General features: G+C 38.9%; 4 non-coding genes across 4 annotated transcripts; all 4 read right to left on the minus strand.

Annotated features, from left to right (window-relative positions):
• Window positions 1-1,803: 1,803 nt before the first annotated feature.
• trnac-gca lies at window positions 1,804-1,875 on the minus strand. The gene has a single exon. It is a non-coding gene; the product is annotated as a tRNA-Cys (tRNA).
• Window positions 1,876-2,962: 1,087 nt separating this feature from the next.
• Window positions 2,963-3,034, minus strand: trnac-gca. Its single transcript has one exon. It is a non-coding gene; the product is annotated as a tRNA-Cys (tRNA).
• A 347-nt stretch (window positions 3,035-3,381) lies between these two features.
• trnac-gca lies at window positions 3,382-3,453 on the minus strand. Its single transcript has one exon. It is a non-coding gene; the product is annotated as a tRNA-Cys (tRNA).
• Window positions 3,454-6,836: 3,383 nt separating this feature from the next.
• Window positions 6,837-6,908, minus strand: trnac-gca. The gene has a single exon. It is a non-coding gene; the product is annotated as a tRNA-Cys (tRNA).
• Between the last annotated feature and the right edge of the window lie 2,322 nt (window positions 6,909-9,230).

Below are 9,230 nucleotides of genomic sequence, written 5' to 3' on the forward strand. Positions count from 1 at the left end.
AAATTATTCTAAAGGCCCTTGCAAACCAGAGGCGATTTATTTGTGTGAATAATTCACACAAAATATTTATTTTCAAACCTGTAGAAGTCGATGTAATTTTGCCGAGCGAAATTGCGGTGGATATTTTTTCAAACTGTGATCGATTTTCTCAAAGTTTCGCTCCTACAAGCAAACACCTGGTCAGTCAAAACACTCGCTGGTGCCGGGTTTTAAGACAGAGGAGCAAAAATGTCCTCCTCTACAACACCACATGATGTTTATCCTTTTTTCATATCTGTCTCTAGCCAGTGCCTGTGGGTTTTTGCCTTAACGTAGCCTGATAAGAGAGGGAGACAGGCAGCCCACCATGAAAGTTTTTTGCGACAGAAAATGATGTTGTCGCTCTTCTGCTGCCCCACTTTGGCATGACTATGTGATAGTTACGGGGAAAAGGGTAGTTGTTGTGTCCCAGCTAAGCAACTAGCAGGCCTGCTAGTGCAGTCATTAGCAGCGGCGCTTCTGTCTGAACCAGACGTGTCTTATCCAAACAAGCACAGAGAGCAACACTGACAGCTTGCCATGACAGAAAAAAATGTTCTCTCTCTACTCCTGTTCTGTTTCGGTATGACTTTGTGATCATGGCGGTGAGCTTGTCTATAACAGCTGATATAGGCTGCTATTTAGAGCAAATATAGGCCAATACTGTCATCCAATAAAGGTATAGATCAATGAATCACAACTAGAGAGGGCCCATTCTCTGGGTTTGTCAGGGGCCCAGCCAACTCTGATGGCTAAATGTAGATTCAAACTCCATTATATGGTCTTAGAGGAAAAATGTAGAAAATATAGCAGTCCTCCAAAGGCCCAACTTGCAGTGGTTTAAAATAGTGATATTTGCCTTCCCCCATAATGTTTCGCCTTCACTATGGACAATGCAGATGCACTGAGTGATCTCCCCTGGCCAACTTTGAAGGTAGTAAGAGAGGTTTTACTACCTCTGGTGCTGTGCATGCATTTCTTGCTTGCTCACGCTCCTGCAAAGCTGAAATGTGCTGTTAACAGGCAGGCTGAAACACCACGCATACACAGTATCAATATGAATGTCTCTCGGCGTTATGGAGGTGAAACCTTATCATGACACTGTTGTAGAAATGCCCTGTTAAAACACCAACAGTTTCACTAGGTACATTGCATAGGTACCAATCTTTCCATAAAAAAATGGAAATATTACTTCAACCCACTAGAAAATCCCTTTCTGGCTAACTTGATAATCGTTTAGCCAGTTGTGTTCATCCCTAATGTCTACACCATCCTTCTATGTCCCTTTTACCCGGACAAGCAGAACATGTTTTAGTGAGGGAACAACTGAAGTGAGTCAGTAAGTAAGAAGAAATACAGAGAGAGCAAGAAGAAAATAGAAGTACAGTACAAGAAAGAGGAAATGCAAAAATGATAGGGATTTTTTTTTTTTACAAACCTCATTGTAGCATTATATGATTTCTTCACTTCAGGTCTTAGTTTTCATTGCCATTCTCAAACTGTTCTTCCTATTTAATCTTGTTCTTTAAGTCAAAAGTTCTTGCAACAGCATACACCCCTGTCACCTGCATCTAACTCAGTGCAATGTCTGTGAAAATTTAAAAAAAAAAATGAAAAGTTGCTCTCATGACCCTGTTAAGATATTCTGAGAGACTTTGGAGTAACAACCAAGCTCACCTTTTTATCTGAACTGTTGTACAGGGGTGCTCATAAGACTGCAGTGACATGCAAATGTCTGGCTTGCTTTATATCATTGTATTATTTGCTCACTGTAGCTAAGAATGAAGGGGGCACCCAGACTTGAACTGGGGACCTCTTGATCTGCAGTCAAATGCTCTTCCACTGAGCTATACCCCCACATGTTCACACACACAATATGGTTCGATGGCCATGCTTACACTGTACAAGTGAAGTTGGGGCAGACTGTGACAAAAATCAGTGGAGCATCCTTTGAAGAAGTCTTACATACTGTGGCTGAAGTCTTATCTAGTCATACCCTAGCTCTCTCTCTATCCCACACATACAAACAGCAGGTATGTACTGCAGGTAGAAATATTCCTGCTTGTTTATTTCCTTTATTATACTGGGGGTGAGGGACATTAGAAGGTCTTTCCTCGCATTGTCATATTGATTTAGAATGCTGTCTGACAGTTTACAAAGGAAACAATAACCCAAAGTTGGACGAGCCCTAGACGGTTCATGGATGGCTGAAGTATCCCCTGTACACAGCACAACAAATGATGCACAATCAAACTGTAATTTTGCGATTTTCAAGTGAGTTGTGCGACTCAAAATCTGTGACTGAATCAGATGAAATTCACACACTTTAGGCTATTAGTGCTGAACTGAATACGTCTTCTGAGCTATACCTCCACATGAGTTAAAGCACATATACTGTACTCAATAATGACATGAATTGTGCCACATATTGAAAGTTCAGTTCAGATATTTGCTCTCATCATATTCATTGATTTCCTGAGACATCCAGGGGACACTTCCAAAAACTGTTTGACCTAAGCAATCAATATTACCATACTGTTTCACCAGGTTGCACAGTGCTTTTAAGGAAAGAATACTACAACTTGCTTACTATCAGTGAAACCTTGGCTCACAGGTGCAATCATTAACAGTGATGCACAGTGTTTTTAAATAAGCTTACAGTCACTGAGATCCAAATGAATGCCAAACGTGTGTTGTTATCGAAACAATTGCCCAAAGGAGCAATGAATGAAGGGGGCACCCAGACTTCAACTGAGGATCTCTTGATCTGTAGACAAATGCTCTACCACTGAGTGATGCCCCCACATACTGATCTATCACAGAGGCATTACTGATCAGTTACTGTATAGTGATAAACCGTCTTAAGGGGGTTCAAGGATTTCTTGCCTCATTATGTAGATAAAACTGATCATATGCATGTTTGGAACACCTCTGTAATGAATGAAGGGGGCACCCAGATTTGAACTGGGGACCTCTTGATCTGCAGTCAAATGCTCTACCACTGAGCTATACCCCCACAGGTTAATACCATACAGTACAGATATATCTTGAAAGCAATACTGATCATTTACTGTAATATAGTAAGGTCTATGAAGGGGATTCAAGGATTAAATCCCTCTATAAAAAAGACAGTTCCATCCAGTTCCATGAAGTGTACACCCAGACGGAAAGTAGGGACCACTTGATCAGCAGTCAAACTCTCTATCACCGAGCTATACACTGACATGCTACAGTAAAAGTGTCCTGGTCCCAAATAGGAAAACACTACAGTATGCTGGTGTCTAGAGAGACACATGGTTTTCTTTCCCAGTTTCATTGGTTCAGTCAATTTTTTCCATCTAGATTCTCCTCACCACTGAATGAAGGGGGCACCCAGACTTGAACTGAGGACCTCTTGATCTGCAGTCAAACGCTCTACCACTGAGCTAAACCTCCATGTCAGAAAAGCAGCAAACTGGTTAACTTGCAGTTTATTCCTCGGTAGCTGCACACGCGCACCTCAGTCACGGTTACCACATCACGTGTTTTGTTGGTCTGATTGGCCCGTAAAGATGTGACGGACAGAACGTTCATCCAATCACCCTTCGAGTTTTTTTTCAAAGGCTCTTCCCTCTCCCAAACACTTTACAGACGTACAGTGTGTCACATGCTCAATCTTCTTCGAAATGTTTTTCAACAGCTGAGCTTCTGAACAGAGGGGATGGCCAGCGGATCAGGTGACAGTACATCAAGGAGCTCCACAAGCTCATGACATCATGAGCCCACATATTGGCCCCGCCCACATAAAACCCAGCAAGAAAGAGGTAAAAACTTTCTGACAGTCCAAATACAGAACTCAGTCACATATAGATCTCAATTTTCACGTTTACCCTAACCATATTCCAACACTTCTAGAGTTAAGACAAAAACTTTGGTTTTCACTTTACAGGGTCTTTAGGGTCATTAATGCTAAATATGATTATAAAGTATATAAAGAAATATAAAGTAAAGATTAACCTTTCTAGATGTGTATTAAATCATCTTATATTCAACTCATCAACTTGCAGAATTAGATATTTAAAGGCACTGAACAAGATTTTATGTTGGGATAAATATAAAATGATCCTTGTATGACAAATTGTCTTTGTATTGAATACACCTAATGATTAAAAGTTGCCACAAGATATGTTCCTTGATTATCTGCAATATTAAAAATATAAATCTCTGTAACCTGGAGTCAGTGCTGAGGTGAGAGTGCTCAAAGTGCTTGACGCACAGACGGGAGGTTTCTTTTGAAGTCCAGTTTTCTCTACTTTTGTTGTGCATCCATTGATCCGCTGTCTGGATCACCTAGAGGAAAACTTCAAAAGCAAGCATGTGTTAGCTCAACTTAGAATGATTCATAGGCTGGAAAAACCCCATGAATAACTAATTATATACCTCTGCTCAAGACATACCTTTTGATGATTTTATTTCACCCTTTGATTTAAATGTATTCAAAGACTAAATTCTACTTGTCTATCGTTTATCAAGTATTGAAAATGCTCCACTAGAGGGCTCCATTGGCTAAGAGGTAAGCAGAGTCTCTACAAGCAGTGTAGGAAACTTCTGATCTAGTCACTGTGTTTCCCCACAGTTTTGCTTCCCAGTTGGTTTACTTGAAGCAAAATGTATAATTATTGTAATTGATGGGGCATTTCATGTTACTGTTTGCTTGTGCAAGGTGGTCATTTTGAATTTTCAGAGACTGAAAAATAAAACTTCTGTCGAGCTATCTCTGATATGTTTGTGCGTTTCCACCTTCACCTTTCCTCCTCATTGCATTTCTTGAACAAGGCTTACACATCTGTAATCTCTAAGTGGGCAAGTTAACCACTGGTAATTTTTTTGTGTTTAGTAATTAATGCTGTAATGAAGCATGCTTCTTAAATACTTAATTTAACTACAAATTTGAGGTACATAGGCTTAACTTTTCCATCTGCAGCTGCTTTAAAGTTCATCGTCATCTCTGACATGTAAGTAAATCTTTTAATCTTTAATATTTCAGACTACATTTGGAGATCACCAGCCAGTTTAATTAAAATGTAAATATTCCCTACTTCAGGTGAATCTAAACACACATTGCTAAAAAAAAAAAAATTACTATTTTCGCTAAGTCATATAATGGACTGTTTCAAAAAAGTTGGCACTGAAACATAAGCATTAGGCCTTTGGACACTGAGTCTGTTTTTTTTTTGTTTTTGTTTTTTTTTTGTCAGTATTGCTCACATGTTAAAAAAGAAAACTGAGCTCATGTTTTTCTAATCATGTTAGCACACCGATCCAAAATGTTTCTTTTTTTGGGGGGAACAGGTTTAAATTTATGTGAATATTTCGCATCAGTCCAGGTCATTTAAATGAGTTTGATGATTCAAAACAAACCCTGCTCTTTCCTTCTTGCTTGCTCACTTACCCAACCCAACCCCACCCAACCTCACCCCACCTCACCTCTCTCTTGCATGTAACCTCACTTTAAACACAGTGATTTGACCATGTTGATTTCAGCCATGGAATTACAACAGATAAAGGCAGAAGTTTGTCCTCACAGCCACCTAACAGAGACTGATTAAAAAAGTTGCCCTCCATTTCTCCAGCTGGGCCCAGCTGTGACACATGAGTTGGTGTCTTATGAAGCTCTCTGTCAGATCAGATTAGATGGATGGATAAAGAGTTTTTCAAAGAGTGACAGAGCCACAGGCTGATTCTCCCTACTTATTTGTATAGAACAATTTGCTACATTCTATAAATTTTTACAGTGAATGTAGATAAAACACAATGGAGTCTGTGCAAGGTTCGAGTGTGTGAAGTCTTTTCGGATTACAGATTCAGAAAACAATGGACTCAGTGTGCAAAGACCTTTACTTTTACATTCAATAGTTCACCAACTGTAGTACCCCTTTAAGATCTGTGGGATCGCCGGCGATCTCAATGCATTTCTACTGTATATGTAACTGCAGGTAAAATTGCAACCAAATGACATAGAGCAAAAATTCTTTTTGCATATAAAAGCGAAAGAGTAACACTAACATATCACACATTCCATGTGTCCCACAGTATTGTTTCCTTCCAGAAATATCCTCCCTTCTTTTGCAGAAATGTAGTAAGAAAAGCACGCATCAAAAACCATAAAATATAATATAATCTGGACCGCTGCCTTTCACAGCACTTCTAGTTTCCGTGTACATGATGACGTATGATGATGTTTTGTCTGCCCAAAACCTATCGCGTTGTTTTCTTGCAGGTCATGAGTCACACCTGTTATTCTTTCAACATGGTCTTCTGCAGACATATGTATGCTCGAAAGTATCTGGCACAGTTAGAGATTAGATTGCACTACAGTAAATAGTTTATTTTTTACAAACATGCTGTCTTTTTGCAAATTGAATGTAATTTCATTTTATTTTTGTTTTTGCTTTCTTTGGTAGATCATAAAGGGCTAACCCTTCAACAGCAGCATGCAATAAATGATGTACATACAGAGCAATGCATTTTGCTGTCTACACAGAGCAATGTAGAGGAAGGAGCATGTGCCCAGATTTGAGCAAGAATATTCAGAGGAAACAAACAAAAACAAATGTACTCTCTTAGCTCTCTGTCCCATTAAAGCTTTATTTTAAATGTGTACAACTATGTGAGTTAAGCTTATCTTTCCTAAGACATCCATACCAGACCTCAGCAATCTATACAACAGTTCCATCAGCATGCACAGTGCTTTGGAGGAAGGAATACAGTGTGGGGCAACTTATAGTGGTTAGTTGATATGCTTGATAATAGTGAAACAACAGCTGAGAAATGAACAAAGGGGGCACCCAGACTTGAACTGAGGACCTTTTGATCTGCAGTCAAATGCTCTACCACTGAGCTATACCCCACATGTTAAGGTGGAAATGTCCTGATGTGATGTGATCTAACCATCATTCTACATCTACCAGTAAGTGTCGTGTGAAAGAACAGAAATGACCTACCAAAAGTTATTGTCTCATAAATGTGTAGAAAATAATAGAGATGGAGCATGACTGTCATTTCACATTTATGTTGTTTATGTATGCGTGCCATTATGACAAGCTTTAGTTCCTCTCTGTGTTCATTTTTAAGTGCTGGAGCCTCGTTGACTGGATCCTGTGATTGTTCCTTTGTTCCTGTTGTTTGTCAGTGAGTGTTTTTGTAGCTGATGTACAAAGATATTATATCCTATATTATATTTGACTTTTTCAGTTTAGATTAAGGCTAACAAACACTTTTATTTTCAAAGCAATCATTCCCAGACTTTCTGTAGTAAATCAGTTAATTGCATCTCTTGGCTGAAATTCCACAATTTCCATCTGAAACTTATTATGTCTTGTTTTGGATTTTTGTACTGTCTAAGACTTAGGGTAACTGACTTTCTGTTTGGAAACAGACCTGCTTTTATTTTAAAAGAAAGTCAGTGTTGCAAACTCCTCAGTAAGGGAAATAGGTATACGCTTTCCTAAAAGTCACTAGAAGTCCCTAAATGACATCATTACCTGATTTGTACAATTGGCCTTGTGCATGTAGCCACGCTGTAGGAGAGAGGATTAACATTGTGGAAGCGACAAAGTGTAAAAAAAAAAAAAAAAGAAAAGAAATGAAATGAAAAAGAATATATTATATATATATATATACATATATATATATATATATATGTATATATATATACTGACTTTTAGTCTTCTGCCTGCTCTTCTGATCTGAAACACTGCTAAGATGTTCACAAAGATGAACAGATACAGAAGAAGATAGTAGAATCTGAAGTCATAGCTTTTGAATAAGACCTTCCCTAAGCTTTCTTGACTTTTAAAGCTCTTAAGTAAAGCTTATGCCACACACAGATAAACATCTTTAACCTCAGTGCCTCCTGAGTCTGACTTGTTCATAACTTAACATCCCATGCCCCTAAAATTCAGCTAAATCTGTCATTATTTCACAGAAACTTCTTAATGTGATGCAAATTTTTAAAGTTCTGTCAGGTTTTAAGCAGTAAAAGATAAGAACAAGTTAAAGTTAGGAAAAAGTTGGAGATGTTTGCATAATTACTTTATTTCCACTTCCTGTAATCCTACAGCTTCAGTTCCAAAGAGCCAGACAGCCCTGGAGTTAAATCCACACCTTAGTTTGACTCCTGCTGTTGGATTTAAATCTATTTAAGTCGCCTACCAAAGAACATCTCTTGAGTTAACTTTAGGGACGAAATTAATACATAGATAGAATTTCACATAGTTGGCCCTATTTTGACGGCATGAATCACACAGTAAAAAGCCTGTGTTTCACTGTGAATTGGGGTTCGTCTGTCAGCATTTTGCTGTCTACACAGAGCAATGTAGAGGAAGGAGTGTGTGCCCTGATTTGAGCAAGAATATTCAGAGGAAACAAACAAAAACAAATTTACTATCTCAGCTCTCTGTCCCATTAAAGCTTTATTTTAAATGTGTGCAACCTATGTGAGTAAAGCTCATTTTTCCTAGGACATCCATACCAGACCTCAGCAATCTATATAACAGTTTCATCAGCATGCACAGTGCTTTTGAGGAAGGAATACAGTGTAAAACTAACCTTGCAAAGCAGATGGATACGCCCATTTCCTTGTTTTCACTGGTGAATCCATTTTGCAAAGCTCCCATCTGAACCATCTGGGCCCAGTTAGAAAGTGACAGGACCAATCTGCGATGAGGGGCAGTACTTTCAGGCACAGCAAAGTCATGACGTAAACAAGCAGCAGCAAGAGGGGGTACAATTATGGCAGAAGAGCTTAGCATGGACACTGCTAAAACATAAGTTTTATCAGAATTTGACAACAATTCTTCATTGAAAGAAGAACAAAGAACAGCAGTGAGTTGCTATCTTTTCAAAAACGACAAAAGCCAAGTACTTACATACCTATAGTCGCCGTGTTTCGCGTTATTTGCCGTAGCTGCACACGTGCGGCTCAACAGCTGCTACATCATGTGTTTTGTTGCTCTTATTGGCCCGTAGAGATGTGACAGACAGAATGTTCATCCAATCACACTCCGAGTTTTTTTCAAAGCCTCTGCCTTTCCTCAAACGTTTCCTGTTGAAGCTTTCCCAGATGGATATGTGAAGCAAATCCATCTGGCGTGTCAGGTTAGTGTGAAGCATCTTAAAGTGGTTAGTTGATATGCTTGATAATAGTGACACAACAGCTGAGAAATGAACAA

The sequence above is a fragment of the Cheilinus undulatus genome, linkage group 11 (assembly GCF_018320785.1).
Source record: "Cheilinus undulatus linkage group 11, ASM1832078v1, whole genome shotgun sequence".
NCBI lineage: Eukaryota > Metazoa > Chordata > Actinopteri > Labriformes > Labridae > Cheilinus > Cheilinus undulatus.